The sequence below is a fragment of the Protopterus annectens genome, chromosome 6.part0 (assembly GCF_019279795.1).
Source record: "Protopterus annectens isolate FY-2018-M chromosome 6.part0, PAN1.0, whole genome shotgun sequence".
NCBI lineage: Eukaryota > Metazoa > Chordata > Ceratodontiformes > Protopteridae > Protopterus > Protopterus annectens.
The window spans coordinates 1,521,317,904-1,521,330,043 of record NC_056737.1 but is presented as its reverse complement, the minus strand read 5'-3'; positions in this window follow the sequence as shown (position 1 = coordinate 1,521,330,043).

Genomic DNA, 12,140 nt, shown 5'->3' with positions numbered 1-12,140 from the left:
TTTGTATTTATAAAGCATCTTGCATATAATGTATTTAAATATTATATATGTTTACCTACTTGATATGAATGTAGTTATTTTCTATTTTATATTAGGTATTGCAACAATGGCCTTTTTAGTGTTAATAGGGCTCTAATTACAAGCATAACTGTTGATTGGTTAATTTGATATAGTGAACCTTTTTAAATGTGATGTTTTTTGCATTCACTATTAATCTGATGAAGCTGAAGGATTCCGTGAAAGCGCTTACTATTTTTGGATTAAAGTTGCCTGCTGTGTGTGACCAACGTGCATTTTTGCTTTTTTGTTACTTGGAGTTCTGTGTTGGTACTTTATTCAGTGCTGAGGGATGTTCTGTTTTCTACTTTGGCAATATGATTGTCAAAGGAGAGATTAATATCCACCTGGGTCCCCAGATCTCTTATTACCTCTTCTGTATTAAGGGGGCGGCCATCTATGTGGTCATTCGTGGGTGTTTTGTTTTTCCCAAATGGGATGACTATGCATTTTTTGGCATTTAGTTTGAGGCCATGACTGTGACACCAGGTGTCCATCTCAGTAAGGCCCTTTTGGAGGATGTCCGTGTCAGCCGGAGAGTCAATTATGGCTCCCAGTTTGCAGTCATCGGCAAACTTGGTTAGCCATAGCCCTCCTGTCTTTGCCTGTACTTTTGAGAAGTATATGCCGAACAGTAGAGGTTCCAGGACCGAGCCTTGTGGGACAGCAATTGTGACTGGTTTAGAGTCGGACCTGGAGCCCACTATTCTTACCATGTATGTTCTATCTGTAAGCCAGTTGGCAACCCATCTCGTGACATAAGGGTTTTTGTTCAGGCTGGTGAGTTTTTCTGTAATACCCGAGTGGGAAATGGTGTCGAAAGCCTTGGAAAGGTCAAGGTAGGCTGTGTGAACAACCTTTCCCTTGTCTATGGCCTTGGCAACTATCTCAAAGAAGTCAACCAGGTTTAGTAGGCATGATCTGCCCCTAACAAAGCTGCCAGGGTCAGTTGTGGCACCTCCTTTGTGGAGTGGAATAACCGTTGCTGTGTGCTATTCTATGGGCACATAGCCTGTGGAGAGGCTGAGTTTGAACAGCATGTTTAGGTGGGGGTTAGTTCATTCTGTAGTTCATGCAAGAAACGCAGCCTGGGACACCATCTGGCCCCATTGATGCTGTGTTTGGCTTTTGAAAGGGCTATTTTCACCCCTGTGTCTGTGATTTCCAGGACTCTACACTTTTCTGGTATTGTTGTGGGCCCTTTTGGGGGTGAGAGGGGGGGGATGAAGTTTGCACTGAATCTATCTGCCAGGATGTTGGCAATATCAGTAGGTTCAGTATATTTTGTGCTATTTTACACTAGTTCAGTGCATATCTGCGAGTTGCCACTTAAATTCTTAACATAGCTAAAGAAGGCTTTGTGGTTATCTTTTGAATCCTTGGCTATTTTTCTTTAGAAGTTAGCCTTGGATGATTTTACGAGGGACCTTAGTTTCTTACGGATACTGATCAGGGATGTCTTCCTTCTTGGGATTTGCTTTTTTTCTGAACTAATTTCCTCATTCTATTGTACAGCCTGTTTATGGCAGGGGTCCACCAGACTGGTTTCCTTCTCTTAGAAGAGTGAGTCTTGGTTTTGCTAGGGATGGCACGATCCATGCATCCTTGTAGGTGCTCATAGAGTGCATTTGTAAAGGTTTCTGCATCTTGGGCAGCTTTATCCTTTAGCATGGGGGCTGTGAAACTTACCGCCTCTGTCTTAAGTAAGGTGAATTTTGCTTTAGAAAAGTTTTTTACCGTGGTTTCCTTAGTTGGGGGTGGTGGTGGGGTGTGGACATCCAGATTGATTAGTTTATGGTCTGATCTAACCAGTGATGGGTTGACCTCCGGTGTGGAACACCTGTCGCCCATGTTTGTGATGACCAGGTCCAATATGTTTTCACCTCCAGTAGGGGAGTTTACCAGCTGATCCAGGTCATTTGAGTTTATGAATTCCAGGAAGCGCTGGGCCTGGGAGTTTGTACTCGCGCATATTTTCCCAGTTAATGGTATGGTAATTGAAATCACCCAATATCAGGGTGTTCGGTAGGACCTTCATGTTTTCCAGTGTCTCCAGAAAGGTGGAGTGGTGATCCTGGGTCATGGAGGGTGATCTGTAGCAGGCCACAATTTGCATTGCAGATTTGCCTGATGTTAGTTGCACATGGATGATCTCAGAGGTATCATGCTGTGCCACTAACCTGGAGGTGTAGGTATCCTTGATGAATATGGATACACCCTCTCCTTTTGTGTTTCAGTCTGTATTCTGTGGCTGAAACGTGTGGTACGAGTTGTAGCCTGATAGTGCTGGGGTGTTCTCTGGAGCCTTGAACCAAGTTTCAGTTACTGCACAGATGTTGACTTTCTCCATACTGAGGAGTGCTTTGAGTGTGTGCATTTTTAGATTTAAACTCCTGGCGATGAGTAGCATAACCCTCAGTTTTTTGTTAATTGTGCTGCTTACGGAGGTGGGTTTGACTTTTGAGCCTTGCCTAAAGAAGCTATGTTTAACACAAAAATCCTGAACTGGAGTAGAGGTAGGTGTGGGCTGGAGCCAGGTTATAACTAGTGAAAATCCCAATGAGCATGCTCATACAATTAGTTAAGCAGAGCCCAATTCAGTTGCTCCCCACTCAAAATGACTTCTTATATGTAGATATGTCTACAGATACATTCATATATGTAAACGTATCTGTCTGTCACTATCTATCGCTCCCTATAAATATATTATCTATCTAGATATATACATATATATATACATATATATATATATATATATATATATATATATATATATATATATATATACACACACACACACACACACACACATATATATATATATATATATATATATATATATATATACATATGTTGTTGTTTTGTCTTTCGGCTTTTCCCGGTTAGGGGTCGCTACAGCGGAACTCCGGTCCACTAATGATTGGTAGTTGATGTTTACAAAACCTTCAATGAAGGTGCACCCATTCATGCATGTCATCACGCAGAAGACGCTTTAGCTGAGAATCAAACCGGACAGCGTCCTACTGTGAGGCAACAATGCTACCGCAGCACCACCACAGCGGGTATATATATATATATATATATATATATATATATATATATATATATATATATATCTAGGTTTACTATTGAAATGTCGAACGGCACTACATCGACTGTACTATAGTCGAACACGGAAGTTCAAAAATAGTAATGTCGACGTCAAAAAAACAATCTAGGAATGTTTTTTAACATGGGTCGAGGTAGGTGTTCAGTATTATTCAGAACTACAAACATATCCTCTACCTCGACCCATGTTAAAACACAGTCCTAGATTGTTTTTTTGTCGTCATTACTATTTTCGAACTTCCGTGTTCGACTATAGTACAGTCGATGTAGTGCCATTCGACATTTCAATAGTAAACCATATATGGATATATATATATATATATATATATATATATATATATATATATATATATGGGGCTACTTCTTTTTGTTGAAAACATTTGATCGAAAGTCAGTTTCCCCAGCATACTTCACTGAAATCTCACTTCATCGAAAACTCATTTCACTGAAACTCATTTTATTGAAAGTTATACATGGCCTTTTCCCCACTGTAGTGCAGCCTTGGTGTTAGAATATTATGTAAGGGGTGTGTGGGGGGCACAGCCCCCCACATAGTTTGGTTATAAGTTGTCTTTTGGAAAGAGTTATTTATTTAACTTGGAAGTATACATGTGTATGGTTTAAAATGTTTAACACAGGTGAGGGACTACTCCCCCACTCCCCCCACACAGGGAAATTGTAGACGGTTTATCTCATATGGCACAGGTTGTAGATGTGGCAGCTCCCAAACCCTGCTTACACTTATCAAGGGTACCAGAACTTGTCAGAGATTAGGGATTCTTGACTAAGCTGAAAGAAGCCATTATTCTTGTTAGCCTGTTACACACTATATGAAACTATGGAGCCATGCACCTATACTGCTTTACCTTTCTGAAGACATTTTTCTTCTGTGTTAATATTCCATCCTGTGCTCTGACATTTATGTGTTTATTGTACCTGTGTACCCATAGGTGTGTCCTACACAATCCTGAAACTGAAACATAAGCAGTTCCATGAGACACCTTTCATTGTGTAAGTATACAGCCATTTCAACATCATCCAACAAAATGTACACAAATCAATGTGGTGTACTCATTACAAATGGCAGCAAACAACATCTGTCAGTGACCAGTACAACTGGCATGTCAAAGGCAACAATGGATAACACAAATACATAGTAATTTAAATAGTCACCCTGTGCATCAGACACATAACTTCATTTCCCTGCATCGATGATAGGGATGTGGCACAGGTATCATTACTTGCACAGGGTGTTGTGTGGGGGTGCAGTAGGCTTAGGCTGACCCAATAGGGTGGCAAGCATATGCATGAGTCAGTAAGAGAAGCAGGCAAGATGGACCATGGAAATCTTCCATGTGTGTCTGTAGGTGACCTAATTATGACAGTGGTGTGTGAGTGTCTGCATGAATGCAGTCAAGCTCAGTGCTAGCCCTATGTGTCATGTATATGTTGGACAGCTTTGAACCATACATGGTAGAGCTGACATTTCACTGTCTCCGTCCTAAACATGGGAACTGGCTCTGCCAGGAATTGCACTGGCACCTCCATGCCCAAGGTCAGATGCTGGGCTACTACCTGAGGGTGACTGCTGTCTGCTGAGACCCTGTCCTCCATGGGAACACCCAGGTACACAAGCCCATAGCCTGCAACATCCCGGTGTGAACAACATGCTGTCTTCTGAAGCGCTGGATGTACCAAAACTATGGGAACATGACCATGCACAGCTACATGGAATCTCAACAGATGCTGTTGCTGACCTACATCCACGGGTCCAATGCTCAACTCCAACCAGATGTTCCAAGACAGATATTCTGTGATCTGTCTCAGACCAACATCTTTCCTCTGCATCCATCAACCAATAGGCATCAGCAAAATGATGGAGACAGTCATGGATGTCACACTGTGCTGCATCCATAACCCTGAGCATTCATCTGGAGTTTTTTTTTGGAAAGTGCCTGTACCTCCATGATGGCCTTAAACATACACTGAGTGACATTTGATGAGACATCTGCAACAGGTAGTGGAAGGACAGCAGGCCTCCTACGAGCACCATATCAATACACCTGTGTGGAACCTCACTATCTCTTTGGCTATGGCCAGTATCAACACTTAATGGATCCTTAGTAGCCACGCTTTTCTGTTCAATGTCCCCACCCTCTGACTGTCTGATATCTGTGGTCTCTGGGGACTGGGTATGCGTAGGCATACTGACTGTGTACAGTGATAATGAGGGCAGAAGAGGGGTGTCAACTTCTGTGACAGATTCAGCCCCTCCAACCCCCACTTGTGTCTCACTTTGGACATCATCATCATCAGAGTCTGAAGAGACACTGATATCAGGTTGTGAAGGCGACAGAGACCAACCCCTCTGGTCACCTATGATAAAAAGGGAAAAGCAGTACATAAATACCTGCACTCTGCACTACTATGTTCTGCAGTACTATCTTGCAATATATGTTAAGCTGTATACAATGCTGTCAGTATTACAGACTTGTTTAACCCAAAACTTCATATACTAGGACATGGGGATATCGTTTTCTAACAAACATCTGTAGTTGCTTGTGAATAAAAAGCTCTTTAATCAAGAATATCATGAGCAACAATGATGTAGACTGTTGACATTTGGTAAACTTCTGCACAGCTGACACATTGCAATCTGCAATGCCCTGAAAATGCTGTCAAATCTATTAGTGTGGTCACATCTACAAGGCATAGGTATCATTCTAAACTTTGTGCATTTGGAAAATATCTGTGCAGTTGGCAATCATGCTGGAAGTTACTCAATTCAGCTGGCAGGCCTAGGATGACACTTTAGCAAATACATTGTACTAAATCTACATCTCTAACCAAACAGTGTTGTGCTAATAAGGAGCAGGTGCATTGCCATGTTCGATTCCTGTCAGTCCTGTGAAAATTTGAGGGACAGGTAATGTACACAGCACCACATGTTGTGCAATAAAAGGATAATATGTCCAAAATATCTCACATTTGTAGTAGCTACTATGTTAATTGGTATATTGGTCACAATCTGAACATGAGATTCAAACTGCAACTAACCCCCCCAAAAAAATACCTGACACCAACATAAAAGTATGTACACCCTGATACACTAAATGCTATAGAATTCCACTGCTGATCCAGCTAAGCATACCTGGATTCTCCACTTGCATGGAAACTGTGGCAACCACATCCATGACATAGCATGTGATGGATGCCTAGGAGCTGTCCTGTATTCCTAGGTTCACCAGGAATTCCTCAGTGGCTGGCAGTGGTAGTTCTGCTGCAGGCCCTCCATCAGTGACACCACAATCCTTTTCAATGTCTGCTGCTCTTCTGCATGTGGCATTGATCATATCAGTGGCATGGCGTCACACCGGGTAATATGTCCTCTGCTACCAATTCACATCATGAACCAGGTCAGCCCAAAATGTTGCCACTCTTCCCTGTTTGGCCTCCCCCTGGACAGCAGAAGTTGCCTCCAGGATGATGTAATTTTCACTGTCTGTAAAAGAGGCCCAGCATCAGGGATACATATTTCCTGAAAGACAACAAAATAGGAACACATGTCAGGATCACATACGTGGGAGTACAGTATGTAAAGATATAGCAATAAGAGATGGCTACCAGTATTCAGTGTTTGGTTACACATCTCATATTCAACACTCTGCAAACAAAGTAAGAGTGTGGATGTAGCTAGGATAGGATGTAGCTAGGATAGGACCAATAGGCAGCTATTCCTGTTTGTGCCATGATAAATACTGATATATGATCACACACCCAACACAGGTGTAAACCCCCCTTATAATATATAAAAACAACAGTGCCAAACAAATAGCACTGTAGTATTACAACCGCTATCAAGGGAAATTTCCAGTAGACCAGTGTACTCTAGTTCCTCTGTAGGTGTAACACATTTGGAGATGAATGACATGTCATCATTACAATTCTAAGAAAGGCTTAATGATCTAATCCCCATTCCCCCTAAATATATTGAATCACGTGCATCATGTTGGAAACAAAATTATTACATACCTGATGGAGTACAATACTCCTCTGTTGAAAGGTACAGATACGAAATGTTGTGCCGATGAGTTCATCCTGCAAAGTAACTCTCATACACAATGGTTCCCCTAGCTAGCCATTTGCCTTTTTAACATGGTTCTCATTAGCAAGTGTTTGCATCTGAATCAATCTGTGCCTCTGAAATGATAATTGCAGCCAACAAAACTGATTTTCAGTATAGTCAGCCAATCCCATGCAACCACTGAACAGGATACAAGGCCTTGGTGTAGATCACAATCCCTTTTTCATATGTTGGGCTGGAAATTACTGGGGTACATCTACTACATCATGGCAGAGAGAATGTCTGTAGCAGCTACTTTTTGCATACAAATGTGCATGCTACAGGCTGAAGCTGAAGGTGATGCTGCAGGCAATAGACACAGGCAGAGAGGGTGAACAGGACAGCAAGCTTTATCAGTAAATGTAAGACCTGTGACAGCCTTGTTGTACAGGCACAGCCAGATTGAGGGTACTCATCCCACTGGGAATTAAGGTATGCATTTCAGTATGTCAGCCAACAGCATCAGTAACACAATACAAGGCAAAATGCTTAGTATGTCTTATGAAAAAGTTAGGGGGTACATTAATCATGATGTTATGCAGTTGTACAACTGCCAAGTCATGTGTTATGTCATGGTAGTCCCTTGTATAGTGTGTGCTGGCAACCCTTGTGTCTAGCTCAACCTCCATATATTTATGTTACTTGCAAAGCTGTGGTTGTGTGTGATATCACCAGCAAATCTTTGTGGGCTGCAGTCTGATATTACTGGGTCACAATTTCAGTACATACTTCAACATCCTTTGGGAATTCAGGCTAATGGATGTCCTGACATTCTCTGCCCTTTCCAGTGTTGTACTACAACTAGTTAAGAGTGGTCCTATTTGTAGGCATATGACCTCTATTATTTAGATGCAGACATTACAACTGTACTGGTTTGGGTGGATAAATAGATGATGAGATGGACATACATATCACAATTTATAATGCTGATGTCCACATATATGTATTTTCATTGCTAGACACAGCTGTAATTGAACCCAGGACCATATGCATCAAAAAGCAATGGTCTCAATGCATTTTACAGACTGAGCTACAGAGTCACTGCTATAACAGACATATTTTTACATGTTGTAGTTATCATTACACAGTTAACTGCTGTGAAATGCTGCACTTACATCTATGATTATGTGTATGGCTTTAGAGTACTGTATTTGTACCAGAGTCCCAGGTAAAAAACTGTTTTCCATTAATGTTTTAGCAAGTGTGTTCTACACGTTGTACATATAATTACAGGGTTACTTGCTATTAGATACCTCACTTTCATCTAAGCGTATGTGTGTGGCATTATAGTGATGTACCAATTACAGTGCTATTTTTCTAATAATCTATTAGCTGATTTGCGTGATGCGGCGTGATGCGCAGCATCACTTCAACACACTTAATGATGTTAAACTGAGCATTACTCTGTTTTGATTAATTAAAACACCTGTATTAATTAGCAGCTGTGTGGCTTAGATGTGTGGCTTAGCAGGTTGCTCCACTGTTCTGTAGGTGCAATGGTCCTGGGTTCAAAATAGGGTGCAGGTGTACTTTTGAACCTGATCAATATTTTTTTCAAAACCATATATCAATGTAGAGCTATTTAGCATAGCGAAGAACCATAGTGCACCATGCCACATTGTGCAAAACATCTTTAAAGAAAAAAGAAATGGGGTGCAAGCAGAGGGAAAAACATAGTGAAAGGCAGATAGTGATGTGCAGGACAGGTGTAGTACAGAACCATAGCTATCCATTTCTTCAACAGCAACAACTGTGCACTTTCACAGATTTTTTAGCTGAATTTGGAGTGTTACCCCTGGAGAGGTGTGACGACAACATAAGTGTGTTGTCAAGCCAATTGGACCAAATTAAGTGTGGCCAGTGGACACGTGCAAAATGGAGAGCTGTGGGGGACAATTTGTTTTGGGGGCGGGGGGTGCCCCCCCTTTTTTTAAGGTGAGAGTGGAATGTTGGGGAAGGGACATAGGTATCTGTGGGGAGGTAAGTTGGGTAGATGAGGAAGCTTTTGCAGACAGACAATACAGGCAAGACAGCAGAGAGGGTTGGTCTGTGACACAAGAGGGGGGTGAACACCTTGGATGGGGAGGGTGTTGTGAAATCCCAGTCCCATGAACATCACAGACAGCAGTGTGACTCAAGTCCTCAACCATGGGACTATCAGCATTGCTCCTTCATTGCCCCTGTGGTGGCAGTGGTGGAAGCTGGCATCCTGGTCAAGGCTGCCCCACCAGGATGGACAGCATGGTCTCCAGCCAGTATAGGCATGCATCAACAGTTCAGCACAGCAACCCACACAGCATACCTGGCAGTTCCTCATGGGTGACAAAATCACCATCTCCACCTCTGCTCCCAGAGCGGGTCCCAGCTCCAGCCTGTGGGGCAGAACTACCCAACACCACAGGTAGTACAGGGGCAGAAGATGGGGCACAACCAGGCTGTGGCCCAGACATACTGGGCCCCAGTGCCATGGCCGGGAAAGCCAATGTAGGTGGATTGTCAGGAACCAGCCTACCTTGTCGCACTGTAGTAAATTAATTATAAATATAAGTTAACAAAAGAAATAACCAAACAAACGTTAGTATCAACATAATGGAAGATAATATTGATTAATCAAATGACATATGAAGGAATATTATGAGGAACACAACAATAAATAACAATAAGGAAAGTATGTTAACAGCAAATCAGTATGAAATAATGCATAAGGCCACCATAACAGTTAGTTACAAATAATATATTAATACCAAATCATAATAATAAATAACAGTAATAAATTAAAGAAGATAAGGGATGGGGAGAGAGAGAAAAACATACCATTAGTACCTCTGCAGGTAATATTACTGCACAGACTACTAATACATACTTCTACAGATGTGCAATTTCATTTGTGATTGCAGTGACTGCAATTCTTGTATAGATGATGTTGCACATACATACCTCGCAACCTGTTAGCATGGGACAGTATGGGCTAAGCAATAAAAAATGCTGGTACACAGGCACAATTACAGGGAACTTTTTTATGTAGTGTGCTCATACATTACTACCAAGGTGTTCTGTAAATGGAATTGCCAATCGATTACATTCCAAGTAATGCCATGTATCTGCTAATCAGCGGCCAGTCATGTGGGGCACTAGTCATTACATTCTTCAAAAGCATGAAAGTTGAGAGATATGTTTGTGTACACTAAGTACACCAGACAGCTGGTTATTTTACAGCTGGCTGCCATGGGATTAGAATCCACAAGCAGTGACTGCAGGAATTATGTGCACTTTATTTCAATATCTCTAGACAGGGGCCCAGAGAAGTAAATATTGTGGGAAAAAATTTCCAGGGAATTGTTATGGCTAGGCTTGCATAGGCCTTAGGGCCGATAGCCTAGTACCAACCTATGAACCTATGAACCTATGAATTCTCAAAACACTATTCTCCTTTATTGCAACATTTTGTGTGAAGCCCTACATTTACACACATGCATAGCTGTGTGTGGTATCACACTGGAAACTAAATGCAGTAAACATATGAATAATGAACACTTTAGTTGAATACAGTAGTTATCAAAGCACAATCCTGTTTTAAACTTTATTGATAATGTTCCTTTAAATCTGGCATTTAGACACATAGATAGCAGTCCAGGAATTCAATTACCTTACCAGTTTACCGTGTTTATTGCCTGGGTGGAATATACAGCATTATTTCAGACAGAATGAGCAGAACACTGGCTTAAACTATACTCTGGTTAGTGCACTACATGCATTTCAGACATTTGGTGCTGCATTCTTTATTCATTAACATTTAACAGTTGACTGGTGTCCATTTATAACACGCATGCAGTGAATACAGGAATAATGAACACATATTTGAAAAGCGTACTTATCAAAGCACACTCCTGAGTTAAACTGTATTGAAAATTCTCCCTAATATCTGCCATTTAGACAAATGGATAGCAGTCCGGGATATCAGTAACCTTACCCATATACCATGTTCATTGCCTGGGTGGAATATACAGCATTATGTCAAACAAAATGAGCAGCACACAGGCTTGAACCTTACTCTGGGTAATGCACTACATTTATTTCAGACAGTTTTTGCTGCATTCTTTATTCATTTACATTTGACAGTTGACTGGTGTCAGATTAGAACACACATGCAGTGACTACAGCAATAGTGATTATTTTTTATTTGAAAACATTATATATCAAAGCACCATCACTATTTAGATTTTATTCATAGGTTCATAGGTAGGTACTAGGCTATCGGCTCTGGGGCCTATACAAACCCAGCCAAAAAGTACCCTGGATTTTGCCACCCAAGAAAATTATTTTCCTGTGCCACTGTTGAGCAGAGCCACAGAGGTGATCCCTGGGGTGAATTTCCTATTTCCCATCCAATCATCAAGATGTTTCTTGACCAGTGCTTATGAGGAGCTTTGTTTGATATAGATAGGTAGTTTATTCCAGAGTATGGGAAGTCTCTGGGACAGGAATGTATCCCTCCGGCATGTTCTGTTTATTGTGGTGACAAGGTTTAGGTCCCTAGAGCGTGTAGCTCGGAGGGATTGGGATTTCTTTAAGTGGAGCATGTCCAACAGCTCTGGGTTTGACACAGATTTGTATGTTAGGCAGAGATCACCTCTGAGTAGGCTATATGCGACGGAGTAAAGCTGGAGTTTTTTGAGACAGCCTGCATAGGGCATCTGTTTGAGGCCGGTAATCCTCTTTGTGAGATATTTCTATGGCCTTTTCAGTTGTTGTAGATGTCTTGTGAGGTACATACTAAAAGGGGCATTGTACTTTATAATGGGTCTAATGAGTGATGAGTAGAGGGGAACAATGACCTCTTTTTTTCTGGATG